Raw genomic sequence first — 22,273 nt, 5'->3', positions numbered from 1 at the left:
GGGGAATGTTGAAAATGATCCTGATATGCATTCTGAAAAATAAAAAGCTATTCTAAAAAAAGGTTTCCACTTATATCTGTTATTAAAATTGTCGCTTATCCTAATATTCCTGAAAATATTCCTATTATAGTAGCTAAAAAATTAGTAACCATTAAAATCAGTCACTGAATGTCAGAGTAGGAAGGGACCTTAGAACATAGAATAAGATTTGAAAAGAAATCATAAAAAATAAAAATTTATAACAGAAGAGAAATGCTAGAAGGAATTTTAGAGATCAATGTCCTAATACAAAAGATCAAAAGGAACACAGTTCTGGCAATGTCCTACATAATCTATAATATTGAAAGAAAAAAAAAAGAAGAACCAGATTTTACTGCATGAACAGCAGACAGGAAAAAGGAAATTTAAATTCATTATGAAGCTTTATGCAATAGAAAGAAGACTACACTTACTAGGGAGAGATCCTAGAATATCAAAGCTGGAAGGTGTCTCGACCCTATAGAGTATCTAGTACAATCTATATCTTAAAGAAAAGCTTTTATGAAGTATTCCCAGTAAGAGGTAAGCCAAATTGTTTGAAAATATCTAGGGATGGAAAGAACTCACTATCTTTTGGGAAGCCTACTCTTAGGACCAACTGTTAAGAAATTTCTTCCTATGGATCTCTTCGATAAAGAGATCTAACTCGGTTTCAATTGATCAAAGATGGACAGAAGCAAGAACCCAAAGAAAGAACACTAGGAAATGAATATAAACTGCTTGCATTTTTGTTTTTCTTCCCGGGTTATTTATACCTTCTGAATGCAATTCTCCCTGTGCAACAAGAGAACTGTTCGGTTCTGCACACATATATTGTATCTAGGATAGACTGTAACCTATTTAACATGTATAGGACTGCTTTACATCTGGGGGAGGGGGTGGAGGGAGGAAGGGGAAAAATTGGAACAGAAGTGAGTGCAAGGGATAATGTTGTAAAAAATTACCCTGGCATGGATTCTGTCAATAAAAAGTTATTTTAAAAAATAAAAAATAAGAAGTTTCTTCCTTAAATATTTTTACAGTCAAAGGTTCTGATAAAGGCTTCATTTCCAAAATATATAGAAAACTGACTCTAATTTATAAGAAATCAAGCCATTCTCCAATTGATAAATGTTCAAAGGATATGAACAGACAATTCTCAGATGAAGAAATTAAAACTATTTCTAGCCATATGAAAAAATGCTCCAAGTAATTATTAATCAGAGAAATGCAAATTAAGACAACTCTGAGATACTACTACACACCTATTAGATTGGCTAGAATGACAGAGAAAGATAATGCGGAATGTTGGAGGGGATGTGGGAAAACTGGGACACTGATATATTATTGGTGGAATAGTGAATGGATCCAACCATTCTGGAGGGCAATTTGGAACTATGCTCAAAAAGCTATCAAACTGTGCATACCCTTTGATCCAGCAGTGTTACTACTGGGCTTAGATCCCAAGGAGATTTTAAAGAAGGGAAAGGGGCCTGTATGTGCAAGAATGTTTGTGGCAGCCCTTTTTGTAGTGGCCAGAAACTGGAAACTTAGTGGATGCCCGTCAATTGGAGAATAGCTGAATAAATTGTGGTATATGAATATTATGGAATATTATTGTTCTGTAAGAAATAACCAGCAGGATGATTTCAGAGAGGCCTGGAGAGACTTACATGAACTGATGCTGAGTGAAATGAGCAGGACCAAAACATCATTATATACCTCAACAACAATACTATATGACGATCAATTCTGATGGATGTGGCCCTCTTCAACAATGAAGATGAACCAAATCAGTTCCAATAAAGCAGTAATGAACTGAACCAGCTACACCCAAGGAAAGAACTCTGGGAGATGACTATGAACCACTACATAGAATTCCCAATCCCTCTATTTTTGTCCACCTGCATTTTTGATTTCCTTCACAGGCTAACTGTACACTATTTCAAAATCCAACTCTTTTTATACAGCAAATTAACTGTTTGGACATGTATACATATATTGTATTTAACTTATACTTTAACATATTTAACATGGATTGGTCAACCTGCCATCTGGGGAGAAAGGGTGGGGGGAAGGAGGGGAAAAAGTTGGAACAAAAGGAATTGCAACTGTCAATGCTGAAAAATTACCTATGCATTTATCTTGTAAAATTAAATTAAATTAAAATATCAAAAAAAAAAAGTTTCTTCCTTTATATTAAACCTTAATCTGCCTCTTCCTTTCAACTTCCCCAATGATCTTAGTTGTTCTTTTAAGGTCAAGCAAAACCAGTCTAATCCCTATCCACAAAATAGCTCTTCAAATACCTGAAGATAGTCATCATGGCTCCTCCTGAGACTTCTCCAATTTAAACATTCCAAATTCTTTCAACAAATTCTCTTTGTCCTGGTTTCTGGCGTTCTCAAATAATATCCTTCATAAAATGGAGTACCAATGACTTTGTATAATACCCTAGACATTATACTTCTTAGGACTATATAGATCCAGAGTTGGAAGGAACCACAGGGGTTATTTAATAATTCCAATTCTTTCATTTTACAGATGGGAAAAATGAACTCGAAAAACTTTAAGAAATTTGCCATGGGCAAAATAAGGAACATAAGGAACAAGTTGCAGTATTCAGATTCAGCTCTGGGTTCTGTTTTTTAAGTTCTGCACTCTTTGTACTATACCAAATTGTAATCTAAGACTGTATTAACTTTTTTGGTGACCACATCACACTGTTGATTTATCTTGGGATAAAGCTATATAGCCTTGAAGAAGCATGAATTCCATTTGACCTAGAGGTATCTATTGATCACAGAATGGGGCCAGAACTTCCTGCTACCTACACTCTGGTTCCTTGCTATCTGAAGCTTATAGAAGCTGATACCTCCACCTTTAAACTAAGATCATAAACTCCAATCTTTCTTTCTTCATCCTATGATTAGCAAACTCTTCCCTGCTGCTTCCCCTTTAAGGTTATCTTGAATCTGTGCTCTATGTATTTCAAATATACAAAGAGATATAAACACCCCACTCCTACTAGAATGTAAGCTTTGTGAAAAACAGATGGATAGGCAGAAACCTGGATGCAGACAGACCATTCATGATTTTAAATCCTGACATTCCCTTTTTAAATTATAACTGTTTCTACTTTTATTTCTCCTTATAGTGCTTTCCTCCTAAACCTATTTGTTATCACGACTGCAGCACACAGTCCCTTCTCATCCTCTGCTCTCCTAATCTATTTCCTCTACACAGATCTCACTTTCCATTCTATAGTTTTGACTATACCTGACCACTTTAACTAAACACTGTCCTCCAGTCTTGAACATTCTCTCTTTTGATAAACTTCCTATTTCTTCCCTGGATAATCCTTTCCATCCATGTCATTTAATTTCTACTTCTGTTCCACTAAGTATCACTAAAGAAAGATTGCTATAAACTACAAATTCATATTATCAAATCTCAATTGGACCCTCATAGTATAGTTACTGTATAACTATCTTTTTTCTTTCTTGACTCTCTATACTGCTGCCTTCAGCATTTGTTTCAAAATTCTCTCTGTTAAGTCCAAAGATTTTTCTCCCTACTGAAGAAATAAAAGCCATTTGCTGTGACTTCTCTCATTACTTGATTTCAAAGACATTACTTTTCCTGGTTCACTAACCTACCTGACTGACCCTTTTCAGAATCACACTTTTCTACTATCTATTTTTTTTCTCCCTTATCATGGGTGTTCCTTAAGGCTATCCTGGACCCATATATTCACACTTCAACTTCTTAGGGATCTCAACAGTTCCTGTAGGTTCAATGATCATCTATGTACAAATGACTACCAAATCTATGAAGCCTTCCTTAATTTCCCTCCTAAATTCCAGTCTCATATAGCCAAATGCATGTTGGATCTCTCTATCTGGATATTCCCCTGGCATCTTAAATTCAACAGACTCAAAATTGAAATTATCACTTTTTCCCATAATCTTCTCCATCAAATTCCCTATTTTTTGCCATATGTACTATCATTCTTCCAGTCACTCAGGTTCATAAGCTCAATCATCCTTAACTACTCTCTCCATCTCACTTCACATATGTGAAAGCTGCCTTTATTCCCACTGTTAATACTTTTTCCCATTTCTCATCACTTCATATTTATCTGTCTACACACAAATTTACCAGTCAGATGCAAGCTCTATGAGATCAAGGGCCATTTTGGTTTAAGTTTTTGTACAAAGAACTTTGGAACAGGTAGATACTGAAAAAAATCTAGTTAATTGAATGAAATCAAAGGTAGGTTTCCTTTAATAAGTCCTACATCAAAAAAATGAGGGGGCTGGCTACATGATTTCAAAAGACATTTTGTATTCTAACATGATTTCAAAAGACACTATGTTTTAAGAATATTTTAAGATTTTGTAAACCATTAAGCCAAAGGTTTACTGCTATATTAAAATCTTTTCCATCTTAAACTTTCTATATTCTAAAAATCCTTTTCTTCCTGCTCAGATAGGCTGTTGTTCTAATTTTCTAAGTTTTAAGGTTCTTTCCAGCTCTGCAATTCCATTGTCTATGATCCTTCTTCCATTTCTAATAGTTTACATTAAATAATGCTTTCTTTACTCAAGGAATGATTCAGCAAACCAAACAAGTTTTCTACTTTGTATAATGGCTCCTGAACTATATTGAATACAACGTTAGCATATGTAGAAGGTTAAAAAAAAAATTATCAATGTTTTTTCCACAGAACCACTACAATCTCTTATAGACACTCTGAGGCTCTGGAAAGCTATGCCAGGTGACTCCATGTCATCATAAAATATAAGAGGCATCAGAGGAGAATAGAAAATATAAATCTCAAAGGGATGTAGAATCTAGTGCTCAGAGTTTCTGAAAGATAGCATGAATGAAAAACTGATCTTGAAGTCTTGAAACCCATACTGGAGTGCAGCTTCTGACAGTGGTTATATGATGTGGGACATGTCATTGAAACTCGGTTTCTCAGGTGGCTCTCTCTAAAAGGATAAATTGCAAAAGAATTACTGATCTGCAGAGATCAGAATTTCCTCACTAGGAATTCACTACACTAATAAATGCCACATCTGGAATGAAGTGAAAAGTTTTTTGGGGGAACCTCCTGTTTTCCCAACACACACAAAAAAAGTTCTGCAAAATGAAGTTAGTAATCATTTTGTTCCTATTGCCATAAATAAAATATTTTAAGGATGTGATAATTCATCTGGTGTGCGGCACAACTCCATGTTAAAGAAAAGGGGAGGGCAGGTATTTTCTTTAAAATAAGTTCTAAAAGAGAACAGACATCCTTCCCAATCACTCTGATGTCTTGTGCCGCAGGGCTTTGTTCTTTCAAATTTGGGATTCCTCTGACTCCATCAGAGAATTTCAGAGCCAAAATTTCTGAGTTCTATTATAAATCTAAAAACCTGACCTAGAGAGACCCTTTTCAATATACCTAATAAACGGTTATTAGACTTATCCTCTAGGGAAAGGAAATGATTATCTCCTAAAACACTTTGCCTCACTTGTGAACAGGTCTAACTTTTCCTTAGAAATATGGGAGTTGTTGTTCAGTTGGATGAAACTGGTATCATTATTGCAAAGGTAGGGGAAATTAAGTCTTGGAAATACACATTTTAAAGTGACAATCTCTGCTCTCAAGGTGTTTACTTCTAATGGTGAAAACATATTATCTACATATAAAATGCATAGAGAGTAGGCTCAAAGTAATCTAGGAGAAGGCACTAGTTCTTGGAGGGATCAAAAAACTTCTCCTGGAAAAAATACCATTTGAATTGAATCTTAAAGGAAACCAGGTTTTTCAAGAGACAGTAGTGAAGAGGAAGCTTAAGGGAAAGCCAGTGTAATGGCATGGAGATAGGAGAAAACATATCATATGTGAAATATGGTAAGAAGATCAAAATTACTGAACCAAAGAGTGTAGGAAGGGAAGTCATATGGAAGAAAATTAAAGGTAGGAAGGAACAAGATTGTGGAGAGTTTTAAATGATAAACATAAAACTATCTGTTTTTGTTCCTAGAGGTAATAGGAATGCAGAGATTACTGTGTCGGAGGTGACATAATCAGATCTGTGTTTTTAAGAAAATCAGTAGTGGATGTAAAAAAAGATGCCCTAAAATAAGGAAAAGACTTGCAGAAGGGAAACCAAGCAGGTAGCTATTAAAATAGTTCAGACAAGAGTTCAGACAAGATCAGAATATTGTCTGTGTAAATGAAGAGAAAGGGACATTTGTAAGAGAAGTTGGAGAGAAAGAAATGATAAGATTTGGTCAGTGATTAGAAAGGTTTACTGAGTAAGAATGAAGAATCAAGGCTAACACGAAAGCTCCTAATCAAGGTAACTGAGAAGATGGTGGTAACCTTGACAATAATAGGGAAGTTTGGAAAAGAGATGAATTGGGGAGGAAAAATAAAAAGTTCTGTTTTAGAAATGATTAGTTTGGGGTGCCTATGGAAAATCCAATTCAAAAGTTTGTGACTTAGGTCTGAAACTCAGGAAAGAGATTTGGGGTAAATATGTAGATGTGTATAGTCATCTGTTTAGAGATGATAAATGAACCCATAAAAATGTATTAGTTTATGCAAAGAGAAAGAAATGCAAATAGGACTCAGGATAAAATTCTGAAGTATACCACAGTTAGTGAGTATGACATATGAAAATCCATCAAGGCTGAATAGGTTAGACAAATAGTTACCCAGCATTTTTATGTGCCACTACTATATGTCAGGTATTGTGCTAAGTCCTAAGGATACAAAAGCAAGCAAAAAATATTCCTTGCTGTCAAGAAGTTCACAATCTAATGGGGAAGACACTGTAAACAACTATGTGCAAACAAGATATATACAAGATAAATTAGGTAGCATCAGAGGGAAAACATTAAGATTAAGGACTTCTTTGAGAAGATAGTACTTTAGCTAAGAACTAATGGAAAGCCAGGGAATGTAAGAGATAAAGATGGAGACGGACAGGCAAGAGAAACAGTTACTCAAAATCTCCAGACATCTAGAGATGGGATGGATTACAAAGTATATAATATATAATATCATATGTTTAATATATATAATTATATGTAAATATATAATATATGTATAATATATAATTATATATAACTATAGATTGCAAAGGTATAAGAAAACTGGAAATGGGATAAGGAGCTAGGTTACAAAGGGGTTTAAAAGACAAGGAGGTGGTTTTTTAATTTCATCTAGGAAGTACTAAAGAGTCACTAGAGTTTATTGAATAGGTGACTGGATGGGGAGGGTGATAGGGGGGGAAGGAACCTGAGGAGCAGATGACATGATAGGAAGAAAACCAGCAAAGAAAAATGTCACAAACTCAGAGAAAAAAAGAACCTATCCAGAAGGAGAGGGTTGTCAACGTATCAGATTATGAATAGAAGTTAAGAATGAGGCCTAAGAAGAAGCTATTGGATTTAGAGCATAAGAAATCTTTGCTAACTTTGGAAAGAACAATTTTTGTTGAATATTGAGGTTAGAAGCTAGAATGCAGAGTTTTTAGAAGAGAAACAGACAGCAGTTTTTTTTTTTTTATCAGTGTTTTAATATATTTTACTAATTACAGAAAATATATAGCTCATTACCATATGCTTCATTTTTTCAAGGGGGCAGAAAATAAGTGTGAAGTAGAAAATCAGAGATGCTGTGGGTGTGAGTATTGATTTTCCCGTGGAACTACTGATGAATGACCTATTATATATTAACGCTGATCTATACTTTGTTTTGAAAGCAAACATTCAGCTGCTTATCTTAAACTTGCAGGTGCCAATTATGACAGTTGTATGAAGGCCAATGGATTGGCCCTTTGGATGTTGTCATGATTTCAAAAGAGCTTTACAAATGCTAAAAAATATTCAATATATTGTACAAAAAGATAGGCAACCTGGTATGCATCGCCTGATAGTTCCTTGACTAAATGTAAATCAAAGAATAAAAGCTAACAAGAGCTAACATTTATGTAGTATTTAATATTGCCAGATACTGAGTACTTTACAATTGTTATCACTTTGACCCTCATAACAACTCTGGTAGGTAAGTGCTATAGTACCCCTATTTTACAGATGAGGAAATTGAGGCAAACAGAGATTAAGTGACTTGCCTGGGTCACATACCCAGTAAGTATCTGAGGTTGGATTTGAATTCAGATTTTCTTGACTCTGCCTCTGGTGCTCTATCCTCCTCATTACATCATTGCCACATCATGGTTCAAGTCACAAGAATATAAACTATTGTTTGCAATAGCAGAGGGAAATGAGAAATGGTGAATGGGAAGTGTCAGACCATGGTATGACTTTCATCTCCAGAAAAGTGCACTATGAATCAATGGTATAATCTAAGAGCTAAAAAGTATGTTTGACTATTTCTAGCCGTATCAAAAGATGCTCCAAGTCATTAATTAGAGAAACACAAATTAAGACAATTCTGAGATACCACTACACACCTGTCAGATAGGCTAGAATGACAGAGAAAGATAATACGGAATGTTGGAGGGGATGTGGGAAAACTGGGACACTGATATATTATTGGTGGAATAGTGAATGGATCCAACCATTCTGGAGAGCGATTTGGCACTATGCTCAAAAAGTTATCACACTGTGCATACTCTTTAATCCAGCAGTGTTACTACTGGGCTTATATCCCAAAGAGATCTTAAAGAAGGGAAAGGGACCTGTATGTGCAAAAATGTTTGTGGCAGCCCTCTCTGTAGTGGCTAGAAACTGGAAATTGAATGGATGCCCATCAGATGGAGAATGACTGAATAAATTGTGGTATATGAATGTTATGGAATATTACTGTTCTGTAAGAAATGATCAGCAGGAGGATTTCAGAAAGGTCTGGAGAGACTTACATGAACCGATGTTGAGTGAAATAAGCAGAACCAGGAGATCATTATACACTTCAACAATACTATATGATGATCAATTCTGATGGACATGGCCCTCTTCAACAATGAGATGAACCAAATCAGTTCTATTTGTTCAATAATGAATAGAACCAGCTACACCCAGCAAAACAACTCTGAGAAATAAGTGTGAACCACTACATAGCATTTCCAATTCCTCTCTTTTTGTCCACTTCACAGGTTTGATTTCCTTCACAGGTTAATTTTATATTATTTCAAAGTCTGATTCTTCTTGTGCAGCAAAATAACTGTATGGACATGTATATATATAGTATTTAACATATATTTTAACATATTTAACATGTATTGGTCTACCTGCCATCTGGGGGAAGGGGTGGGGGAAAGGAGGGGAAAAATTGGAACAAAAGGTTTCGCAACTATCAATGCTAAAAAATTATCCATGCATAGATCTTGTAAATAAAAAGCTTTAATAAAAAAGTATGTCTGATTTCATTAATTGAAATGTAAAATATAAGATGAAAATTCTGCTATCTTCTACTATGGTGAGAACATATTGGTAGTACAGAGAAAATGGAGTTCATATGGGAGGGGAAAAAAAGGCAACCAGGACCATAAGAAAACTGGGGACTATGTCATACAAAAAGTAGCTGAAGGAAATAGACAAGACGTGATAAGTGTCTTCGAAGATGTAAACAATTATAACATGTAAGAAAGATTAAGTTTATTCTGCTTGGTCCCAGAAGTTATAACTAAAACCACTGATAGAGTTGCCAGGAAAAAGATTTCAATTTCATATAAGGAAGCTTAACAAAGAGAGCTCTCCAAAAAGCAAATGGGTTACTTCAGAAGAGACTGATAATCCCTGTGGCTGGAGTAGAAGCTGCATAGCTTCTTGTCAAAGATACTAAAGATTACTGCTGCTCAGGGTGGGATTGCAGCAGGTTCCCTCTGAGGACCATTTCAACTGAGCTGAAATTCTGTAATTTCTGAGGTCCTAAATTTAGTGCTGTTAAGAGGACACCTAGACCATCTGCCCATTTTACAAAGAAAGAAACTGAGCCCAAGAAGGTTAAGAATAAGAATAAGAATAAGTGGCTGTCAAGATTTAAAGTCAAATTCTAACTACATATACAATACTCTTTCCAGGACACCAAGATGCAATACTCTAGCTTTGCTAATTGCCTAGAGGATAAGAGAAAGTGGCTCACTGCATACATTTCAGTGTTAAATATTCTGGAGTTCTAAATAAATTCTGCATATAAATAGGTAGGAATTCTTATGCAAAGAAGAATGTTCCTATATATTTCATGGACTGGCATTTCACACACACATACATACATACACACACACACACACACACACACACACACACACACCCTTTTCCCCTCAAAGGTTAGATTTCTAACCTTATTTCTTTCATGACTTAGGAAGAGTATGCTGGAGCCAAAATAAACAGGACCTTATCTGAGTAGAACAACAATAAATAGCTTATATGTTTATAAGACAAATGCCCAATGAGATAGGTCATGCAAGGATTATTTTCTTGCTTTTACATAATTTAATATTGAGGTTCCAGAAAATGGCAAATAACTGACCCAAGTTCACTCAGAAACCAATGGCAAAAGTAGGATGCAAACTGAAGTTTCCTGACTCTAAATCTAGAACTTTCTATTACATCACCATTACTTTCTCATAAGTGATTTTAATTTTTCAGAGCCCCAGTTTTCTCACATATAGAATGAGGGTCCTTAACCATTTTTTGGGTCATAGACTCCTTGTGCAATCTGGTGAAACCATGGACATCCCCCTTTAGAAAAAATAGTTTTAAAGGTACAATTTTTGACTAATCATATTGAAATAATTATAATTTTGTTTAAATTCATATGCCTCAGTTTAATAAACTCTGGATTAGATGATCTCTCCAGTGCCTTTGAATTGATCTCAAGATCCTTCTTGCTCTGCCATTCTATGAATAACTTATTCTGACTGTGGCAGTGGAGATTCCTGAGCCTTTCCTCCTTTTTCATAATAAATGAATTATTTGCAGAGCATCCATTGTGTAAGTAGTATTGTGCTACGCATTGAATGATTATGAGGCAGTCTTACATGGCAAATGCCCATGTAACACACAACATGAGATTTAACAAGGAGAATGTTTTTCCTTTGATTATATGACTACTGAGGCACAACATTCAGGATGATTTTATGACATTGGCTTTACAGAACTATAAAATGTAAATGCCAGAAGGGACATTGGAGGTCTAGTAAAAAGAGCAGTAACCAGAAGTCCAGAGAAAGAGTATGACTTTTTCAAGATCATACCAATAGGTAGTAGCGAGCCTGAGACTGAAGAAATTTATTTCATTTTACTTCAAGGCTGTTTCCTAGAGGGAAGGGCATTGTTTTGATAGGCATTTAACTCCCATGTGAAATATTGGGGAAATCCAAAGTACAGTTTATTTCTGTATAATATAGAAAAGTATCAAAAATATACCTCTTACCAAAAAGTAAGCCAAGATTGAAAAATCCTATTTGCAGAATAGAAGCAAATTAATATTTCCAGACAAGTCACTTAACTCCTATGAGCCTGCTTCTTCCTCTGCAAAATGGGAATAATACTTATATTAGGCTATTGCAAGTAAAGTGTTTTGTAAATTCTAAATTATTACATAAAGGTGAACAATTATTATTATATAAAGCACTCCTCCAGTGTCTTGAAGATAACCTTGTATTCTCAAAGGATATGCTAGCAGGTACTAATACTCAGCTAGACTAGTTTTGATTATGTGCTTACTTGACAAATCTCTCCTTTGAAAACTAGCCCATCTAAGTGAAGAGAAACTCTTTCTTAGATGAGTTTGGACCCCAGAATGAAGAGATGCAGTCTGCATAGGTAAAGGATATTCCACCAACAAAATCCTAAATTTTTAAAAGTGTTTTAAGGTAGGCAAAATTTAGCTGAATGTATCTGAATTGTGAAGAACCACAGGGAGTATATGGTAGGGAAAAGTGATAAGAGATCATGAGAGAGTAATAAATGATCAGGACTCAAATGTCTGGGTTTCTAAGAACTCTCTCCATGTTTTTGATTGTTGCAACAAGAAGTTCACCCAAAACCTAGGCAAGTAACAAATGGGGGAAAATCAGTTAATCCAGTTAATATGAATGGATATTGATTATGCAGCAAATAGGAAATTCATGGCTAAGAACTCTTATATTATTATGTTATCTTCACATAACATTATATTTGGTTTCAAAATCTCTTACAAAGTTGGTACTTAAACATTGTCCATGGTACTTTATTCAAAGCTTTATCCAATTATGTGAAAACAGCAACAATTACTGCAAAGGCAAAAACTTGTTATTCTTGTACAGTCAATCACTGGTAGAACTTTCACAATACTTTCAGAAATGTCTTCAAGTAGAGGTTCTTAAGCTGAGGTCCATGAACCTCAGGAGATATTTTGGTTTTAATATTTTATTATTTCAATTAAATTGATTCCTTTGTAAAGTGAAACAAAGACATTTGTTTTTTTATTGCATGAACTAGGCACATTGAAGAATGTGGATAAGAGGCCGAGAAGTTGAAAAGGCAGAGCTGCTGAAAAGGCAGAGACGAGTATGATCCAGACCACTAAAGGAAGATCCTATATCCTATATTTATGAAACCAAATAGCTATTAAATATTGAAGCATATATATATATTTGATTTATAAATACCCTAATCACTTTTAGGGTATGTGAAAAATCTCATAGTCCAAGTTATACATTATTGAAGGTTAAGTCACTTAGAAAAATGTACTGAAAACTAATGGAAAAAAGTACTGCATTTAAGTCAGGAAACCCCTGGGGTTTAGAGACACATATCATTTGTGTGATCTTGAGCAATTCAATTTATTAAATGAAAATTATATGCAAAGCACTGAACTAAGCAATAGGGATGAAAAGACAAAAATGAGAAGCTTAGATTATATTAGAAGAATAGAATCAATATCATACACAGAAAGTGGATGGAGTAGAAAGTGATGGGAGCAAAGAAGAAATCAAGAATAGCACCATAAGAATATCTAAAGAGATAGAAGGTACTACACCTGGCAGAGGTAGAATACAATGGACAGTGAGAGGTTTATAAAATCCAGGGAAACTGATCTGAGGCTTGAAGAAATAACAAAAATCTTAAAACTGGCTGTGAGGAAGGAATCCATTCCAGGCATGAGACTTAAATAGGCAAAAGATAACACTGATATTGAAATTAGGGAAGAGTTGAAATAAGGAATTCTAGTGGAAATAGAATATGTCAAATGGGAATAATAAAGGTATAAAGGTAGATTGGAACCTGACTGTGTAGGGTTTTAAATAAACTAAGGAGTTTTTATTTTATACTAGAGGCAATAAGGGGCCATTGAAGATTTTGACATGACTGTTACAAAATTCTTTGGGCAGCTACATGAAGAATAGATTGAAAAGGGGAAAAAAAAACCTGAAGGCAGAGAGAACAAATAGCATTATTCCAAAAATCTATATGAGTAGTGATGAAGACCTTTACTAGGATGATTGGCAACAAGAATAAAAAGATATGAAAGATGCTGCGGGAAGGTAGAACTAATAGGCCTGTAGTATCCTCAATAGAAACAGGGAAACATGAAAAAGAGTGGAGCTAGGGAAAAGATAATGAATTCAATTTGGGGGAAGATTTTGCGTTTGAGGTGTCAACTAGCTGACAATGTCCAACAGGCAGTTGGATTCTATTTGAGAATGGAGTTCAAGAGAGAAACTAGGGCTGGTTATAAAGACATTAGAGTCATTTATGTAGAGATAATTGCACTCATTGGAACCAATGAAATCACAAAGAAAGAAAATATAGAGATGAAAGGTTTCAGGACAGAAATCTGAGGAACATTCATACTTAGGAAAAAAGAAATGGATGATAATTCAGCAAAGGAGATTGGGAACAAATAGGAAGACTACTGGGGAACCAAAAGAAAGCTGTGACAAAGATGCTAAGGAATGGGAAAACATCCAGGAGATAGTGGTTAGATTACAAACTCAAGAAAGGCCAAAGAGGATAAAGACTATGAAAATAACATCAGCCTAGGTAGTGATATGATAAAGGCAAAACTTTCTAGGAGTTAACAGGGGAAAAAAAGAGATAAGGAAGAAAAAGGATAAAATGACACCTTGATGGGGCAGCAAGATCAAGTGAAAGGGTTTTAAGATTAAAGAAATTTGGGCCAAGAAGCCAGCAAGCCAGTAGAAAGAGTATGAATACAAGACAAGTCACTTCTTTTCTTTTTATTTCCTCATCCGTAAAATGAGGGTACGAAGATTAAATCAGGGGTTTGGCAAACTATAACTTGAAGGCCAAATCCAGCCAGCTGCTTGTTTTTAGTTCAGTCCAGGAATTAAGAATAATGTTTACATTTTTAAATACTGGTTTTAAGCTAGATTTTGGTTAGATGATTTCTAAAATCAATTATCTACTCTAAAACTCATGGCCCTAAGATTCAATTCTGCCATGTACTAGTATAATTTTTTTCAAACAATTTCTCTATAACCAAACTAGGGATAACGATATCTGCACACACGATACCCCTCACAGGATTGTTCTAAAGAAAACACTTTTTAAGCCTTAAAATTACTCTAGAAATTTAATTTACAACTGAAATTATTCTAGTGTCTTTTAAATTTTGGCTGAAATACTTCTATGGTAAATACTGATTTGCGCTCTTCTGCTTATATCTATTTTCAATATTTTATTTCAATACTTCAAAAGACCCATAATTTTATCAGGGTGAATATTCTCACTTTTGCAGCCAATTTCAACTTTTTATTACTTAGTAAAGGTTCAATGAGTACTGTGTCCAAGAAATGTTCACCCCATAGATGGTCAACGTCCTGGTGATGAGTCTGCATTTAGTTTGGCTAAGTTATTAGTGATCTCTTTATTGGCAAATCCAATGGCATTTTCTGAATCCTCATTCTTCTTGACCTTTCTGCAGCCTTTGACACTCTTGTCATCCTCTTCCTGGTTTTCTTTTCTTACCTGACTGCTCTTCAGTCTCCTTTACTAGATTATCTTCCCATAGGTATAATCAAATAGGTGTTCCCTTCTTCTGGCCTCTTCTCTTCTCCCTCTAAATAACTCCAGTTGGTGGATTTAATCTCATATCTATTTATCTAGTCCTAACCTCTCTGCTGACCTCTATCTCACATTTCCAAATGCCTATTACAATTTCAAACTGGATGTCCTGTAGATATCTTAAAATTCACCATGTCCCAAACTGAACTCATTACCTTCCTTCCTCTTGCCCCTTTCCAAATTTCTCAGTTACCAATGAGGGTACCACCATCTTCCCTGTTCCCCAAGTTTACAACCTAGACATCATCCTCCATTCATTATCTTTCAATCCCATTTCCCATTTCTTGATAATACCTGTTGTTACCTTTGTAGCATCTCTAGAATACATCATGACTTCCTCTCTTCTGATACTGCCATCATTCTGGTATAGGCCCTCATTCTCCTCATGCAACAGTCTGTCTACCACAAGTATCTCCCTAGTCCAGTCCAGTATCTCCTCCATTCAGCCACAAAGTGATTTTCTTAAACCTCAAGTCCAACCATATCACACTTGCCTTACCCAATATAATGCCAATGGCTCCTTACTGCCTTCAACAAAATCGTCTGGCATTCAAAACCTTTCATAGGAACTCCCCCTCCAACACCCAAACTCTCATACCCTTCTAGTCTTGTAATACTTTATATAACCTCCCCTCACCACAACCCTACTTTTCAGCTTAGTTTCACTGGCCTCCTTTGCTATTCCTTGAACCAGACACTCCATCTCTTGGCTTTGAGCATTTTGAATGATCTCCCTCATTTCTGCTTCTGGTTTCCTTTAAATCCCAGCTAAAATCCCATTTTCTACAGTAAGTTTTTCCCAATTTCTCTATTCTACTGACTGTTTTCTATCTTTCTTATTTATCCTGTATATGGCTTATTTGTACATAGTTGATGGCATATTATCCCACCCATTAAATTAAGAGCTCTTCAAGGGCAGGGGGCTACCTTGTCTGTCTTTGTATTCCCAGGGTTTAGCATAATGCTTGGCACATGCTGTTTCTGTTATTGTTGTTCAGTTATATTCAACTCTTTGTGACTTCCTGGCCCATGATGTCTTTATTTTTTTAAATAAAGATACCAGAGTGGCAACTATATGTAAACTTGACTGGGGTCACACAACTAGTAAATGTCTGAGGTTGAATTTGAACTCAGGCCATTGAGCAACCCTGCTGCCTCCTGCCTAGCATGTAGTATGCACTTAATAAATTCTTACTAATTGACTGGTTGACTGGTCCACAGAAAACAAACACACAGAACAGCTTGGGCCCCATACTCCTCCAAATTGGTAGGACCTGAGTCTGTCTTTTGTTGGCTTAACTTTTGAGAACTCAGAGACATCCTCAATACTGAGGCATGGGAGGAAGACTTCACTATAAACCATTACACAACTTTAAAACTAAATATACCCTAAATATAAAAAATATTCTTTAGATTAAATTAGGCAAAATAACCCATACTTATTCTTAGTGTTGTTAACTCTTATATGCCAGTACATTCCAGCAAAACTCAAATGATGATATTTTTCTGGAAGGCAGAGTTTTATAAAACTGATAAACACCTAAACAGCAGTAACACTCATTGACCATGGCCTATATCCTTCAATAGATACTTGTTTTTCAAAAGTAGTATGAATTAGAAGCAGAAGACTTGGGTATTACTAACCTCCTTCCATTTTCTCATTGTGACATGGAAAGGACTATGGGTTTTATTTAGCTATGCCAGTGGTATAAAGTCTAGCAAGAATGCCTAAGCTGGAAATGGTCTTAAGGTGAGCTTCTAAAAACAAAAGAAGAGTCTCAATGCTTTCTGTGGCTCCATGAACAATTTAAGGAAAACTATGAACAAGATTTACAAAGGAGGCAGGAATTTGCAATAGTGGAAGGAATATTTATAACAAAGAGACCAAAAAAAAGATTTTAATTTAAATTTCACTTGTTCATAGCAATTTATATTTATATGTTACTTTAAGGTTTCCACCAATTTTTCTCCATAGGTGGTGAAACTACTTCTATTTTATGGTGAGAAAACTGAGATTCAGAAAGGTCAATTATGATGAAGAAACTGAGGTTCAGAAAAGTCGATTTGCCCAAGATACAGCTAATAATCACTTGAGCTTGAATTATAATTTAGGTCTTGACTCCAAATTCAGAATTCTCCCCACAAACTATATTGCTTTCCATTATGATACTATGTTTAAGTAATTTAGATTCACTCAATACCCAACTTTTTAAGTTTTACTATTGAAGTGCTTGGAATTTCTAATGCCTTCAATTAAAATAATTCTGGTAGGATTTCCTAATTTTTTTAATCCACTGATGGTGAATGGCACTTGGCACAAGGTTCTAACCTTCGCCTTTTTCTGTCTTGGCCAACTCATTCCTCCCAATGACTTCAATTACCACTATAAGACAGAAGGCTCCAAATCTGTTTTGCTATCCCTGACTTCTGAGAGGTCCTAAATAAGCTAGGAAAGGCTTTAAAAGTGTATACTTCAGAGGTAGCTAGATAGCACTAGTCCTAAAGTCAGGAGGATCTGAGTTCAAATTTGACCTCAGACACTTAACACTTCCCTGGCTGTGTGACCCTGGGCAAATCACTTCACTTCAATTGTCTCAGGGAAAAGAAAAAAAAAAGTTGTGTGCTTCAAAAATCAGAGGAAATCCTAAAATATACATGGCAATCTCTACTAGAACAATCAGCTTCAAACTTAGCATGCTCAAAAGGGAGGCTTATCATTTTCTCAAATCTTTTTTTCACTTTTCTTTCAAGTGACCCTGTCATTTACTCAAGTCTACCATCAAATTCTTGATTCTATCTCTTCAACATTGTTCCCACTTTGTCTCCCTATCTCTAGTTTGACTGCTACCACTCTAAATCCAAACAACTGTTCCCCACCTCCAGTCTCACCACTCCAATCCATTCCAAGGTGTACCGCTTAAATTAAAAGCATATATTTGGTCAAATCACCCTTTTGCCAAAAAAAATTAGCAAATCATTTAAGTTCAAATTCTTTGACCTGGCAATTCAAGATCCTCTACAATCTGAGACTAGCCTATCTTTCCAGTTTTTTCTTCCTACCACTCTTAAGTTCTGTTGTTTCCTGAATATTCTACTCTATTCCTACTTTCCTACTTTATTCCCTATGCCTAGTAACATCTCTTTCCCTCACCTGTTGAATTCCTATCTTTCAATCAATAAGCATTCATTAAAGTGCCTACTTTACTTAAGTGCAAAGACCAACTCAAACACCATCTCCTCAGTAATACTTTCCCCAATCCTGTCAGTAACCATTCTACTCCTTGTACCTTACAAATAATGTTTTGAATTATATCTAATGCACTTATCACAAATCATTGTGGATTAGAATCATCCATATAAATCTTATTTTCATTTCTAATTAAATTTCAAGAGGTCCAGAACCATGATTTAACTTTGTATCTCCCCAAGTAGTTAGCACATTATTACTCTGTACTTTTAAGAATTTCTCGAACTAGAAGATTTGAGATCTGAATTGAAAAAAGACCATGAAGATCGATCATCTAGCCCCACTCTTGTAACAATATAAGGATCACAAAATTATCAGTAAATGTTTAATTTGTATACTCATTTTATACATCTATATATCTGGGGCAACATAAAAAATTTCTCAGGCGAAATGGGGTCACAAATAGAAAAAGTTTAAGATGTCCTGATCTAAGCCAAGCCCTTGCTTAAAGAAGCAACCCTGATCAAAAAGTGATCATGCCTCTGCTTGAACACATTTAGTGAGTATTTTTGGACTATTACTATTACAAACATGCAATTTGGATTTAACTATTATAATTCACTCTAAACAAAACTTTTATTTAAAAAAATTAATATGTATAAATATCACCAAATCTGTACATAATTTAAAACATTTTCATTCATACCTAGTTTCATATTAATATTCTATTTTCTCAATTTCTCATACTTTCTATTCTAGAAATTGGGCACTAAAGTATTTTCACATAAAATTTAACTTGTTAAAGGTTTTATCATGGCTGCCTACAAATTAGCCAAAAAGGTCATTTCTAAGAGGAAGGGTTCTTCCCCAGAGGCCATGGCCCCAATTAATGGCAAGTTAAGCTATAAAATTTAGGCAAGCTTCAGCATAGCATGCCCTAGAGAGTGACTAATATCTTATTAAGTTATAAATACATTTAATAGCTTCAGTATACTTGCTTCTCAGTTTGGAATATTATAAAGGGAAAAACAGTATTTAGCTACTATAGTAGAAATGAAACACCACTAATTTCACATTGTACTTTACTCACATAAAATACTCTTCCCTTGAATTGTCTTATTTTTATATTGCTTAAGTACTCTCCTCAAAGGGCAGTTGTAATTCTTTTACTATTACATCATTCTAGAATTATTTGCAGCACATGGCTGGCTTATCATCTTTATATTAAAAGTGATGTTTGATTTTAAGTGGAATCAAATCCAAGTGGCTAATGGATAATACCCCTGGTCAGTTAAACCAGTTTATGATTAAAGCATAGTATTGCAATTTCTTCTGCTTCTGTTGTTTTTCAAGTATCTCAAATCAATAACTTGGTAAAACAGTTTGTATTATTTTCATCTTCATTTACCAAAATCCAAAGTCAACTTTCTCAAACTAATCAAAGAAAAAATAAGTTTTGGAAAACCATGCCATACCTTCAGGTGGAACCCGAGAATATATATAAAAATCAAGCTCAACACAAACTAAATTATTTATTGGTATAGCCTGAGCAACTATATTAAGAATTATAGCATTTTAGATTTGTAAGAGATCTTAGAAATCTAATCCAATCCCCTTATTTTATAGTAATTACCTAGAAAGGGTAATTTATTTAATACAAAGAATCCAGTTCTTCTGATCCCAAATCCGATATTCTTTTTACTATATTGTGCTGCCTCCTATACTATTTTCTTTAGTCATCTTGCTATTGGGCAACTATGTACAACTTACAGAGCGATTAGTGATCTATCATTGTATAATCAAGAAAAATATTGGTCCTGAAGTCAAAAAATTTAGTTTCACATCCTAGTTCTGCTTACTAACTATGCAATTTTAGTTGTCACTTTATTTCTTGGGATCTCCGTTTCCCCATCTGTAACATGAAGATGGACTAGCTCTAAGATCTATTTGATTCAAGCCTTTACCTCTGGCGGTACCTCACATTTCCCCTTTGCAAAATGAAGTGTTAGAAGATTCTTTTTTAAGAGCTTCTGCTGCCTTTTACTTAGTGACTAACCTCTGGAAAAGGAGATTTTAAGAAGGTATACCTCAGGTGGCAGAAAGTCAAGTAGTTACTGCAAGAACCTTAAGGACATCTAAATAAACTATGTTCTTTTCCCTCTACACCTAATATTCCTAGTTTTCCATTATTTACTGGGAATATATATCCTTAATTAAGCTAATTAGCTTTCAGACCAGATAATGCTCTTGGCTTATATACCTTTCTAATGTACTGATCCTGAAAATGTGTTATTTGTGCTGTGTAGTATAATAAACTCAAAGCTTATCTGTGCTGTGTAACATACTAGACTGAAAACTCACAAGGCAAAGCTCTTGTCAATCTTGAATTCAGCCTGGTCTTGAGAGCACAGTGCTGAATGTGCCAATAAATAAGTTTGCTTCTGTTAATATATTCAAGTTCTGTGATATATTCTCACTCTGATACAGAACGAAGTCCTTTTACAACCTTTGAAGAATGAACAAAGCTTCAGTAAAATTGTTATACATCAGCTTCCCACAGCACACCTACCCACCTCCTCCCAAAAAATCCATCTTCTGGCAACCAACCTTCTAGTGCTGAGTCTGCACTTAGGGTAACCTGTAGATGTGTTCTTGGATGGTAGAACTAGAGTACATCAGCAGGTGTTGCACTTGGGCCCCTCTAGATTTGATTGAACTGTCAGAATTTGTACTCTGCCAGACAAACGTTAAAGTCCACAGGATCAGTTCCATACTATTATGGAGATTATTGGTGGGATTTCCATATCCTAAAGAAAAGGCAGTTTTCTCACCTATCTTTGCAGGGTCATTTCTCATTAGGTCCCTTCATGATCACTCTACAGCAAAATTGGCCTGCTAGCTGTTCTCTGTAACCAACATTGCATCTTGTAGCTCCATATATTCAAGAAAGGGGTCAGTCTTGCATACCCCGAATACCTCCCTTTCTGTTTCCCAGAATCCTTAGTAAATAATTTACTTCATTTTACACTTAGGATTTACTGTAGTTTTGTACGTAGCCTACAAGAATTTAAGTTCTTTAAGAAACAACTTTTCTTTATAAATCCAGGATCTAGCAGAATGCAAAACACACAGGAAGCACTTTATGTCTGAGGACTGGAAAGATATACATTGCCCAGGAGCCAGAAACTTCCTCCCATTTGTAACAAGGGGATTATATTATGTTACTTTGTAGAGAAATGCATATGAAGATAAATAAATGGTAAAGGGCACAAGCTACAGAGGAGAAGGCTGTGCTGCGTGTCAGAAAAAAGCTATTCAATGACCAGATAGCACAGAGGAAATAGTCAGATTCTATCCTTACCCACCTACAGCACAGATAGCCCAGGCAATCTAGAGCCCATTTAAAAATTCAGGGGGTGGGGAGGTTTATAACAAACAACAGTGATAACAGAAGGTTTGTGTGGGATGATGATAAGTTTAGGTCTAAAATGAGCAGTGTCTCTTGTAATGAGCTGTTGCTGGGAAGTAGGGCTCTCTCAGTGCTATAATTTGCTGGTTCACCAGTCTGAACCACATTTAAAGAACAGTGCTTTTTGTGATAAGAGGTGAGGGAGAAAGGGCTGAAATAAGTGAAGTAGCAGTGTCCAGAGAGGGAAGGAAAAGGGAATAAACTTTACATAGCCCCTCTATGTGCCAGGCACTGTGTTAAATATTTTCTATTTATCTCATTTGATCCTCACAACCCTTTGAGGATAAGTATATATCTTCATTTTACAGAGGTTAATTTCCCCAGGGTCACACAGCTAGTGTCTGGGGTTTGATTTGAACTCAGGTCTTCCTGACTTTAGGCCTAGTACTCTAATCAAATGCTAACAGCTGCCTCTCAGAAAGGTAAACAGTATGAAGGTAAGCATGACTTCGAAGCATTTTGTTAGGAAAAAGGAGATTTGTGGGTCAGAACTATGAAAGGTGTCATGAGGGGCTGGGCAGAACTGAATAGGGTCTATAGTAGAGGCTGGGATATAG

The 22,273-nt window shown here is 35.4% G+C and overlaps 1 protein-coding gene across 1 annotated transcript in view; it reads right to left on the bottom strand.

Annotated features, from left to right (window-relative positions):
- The window catches only part of ZBTB43 (zinc finger and BTB domain containing 43), a 65,882-nt gene that overhangs the window by 20,864 nt on the left and 22,745 nt on the right, over window positions 1–22,273 (bottom strand). The gene's annotated exons all lie outside the window — the stretch shown is intronic.

The sequence above is a fragment of the Antechinus flavipes genome, chromosome 2 (assembly GCF_016432865.1).
Source record: "Antechinus flavipes isolate AdamAnt ecotype Samford, QLD, Australia chromosome 2, AdamAnt_v2, whole genome shotgun sequence".
In the NCBI taxonomy this organism is placed as follows: Eukaryota; Metazoa; Chordata; class Mammalia; order Dasyuromorphia; family Dasyuridae; genus Antechinus; species Antechinus flavipes.
This window is presented reverse-complemented; position numbering and strand designations above follow the sequence as displayed.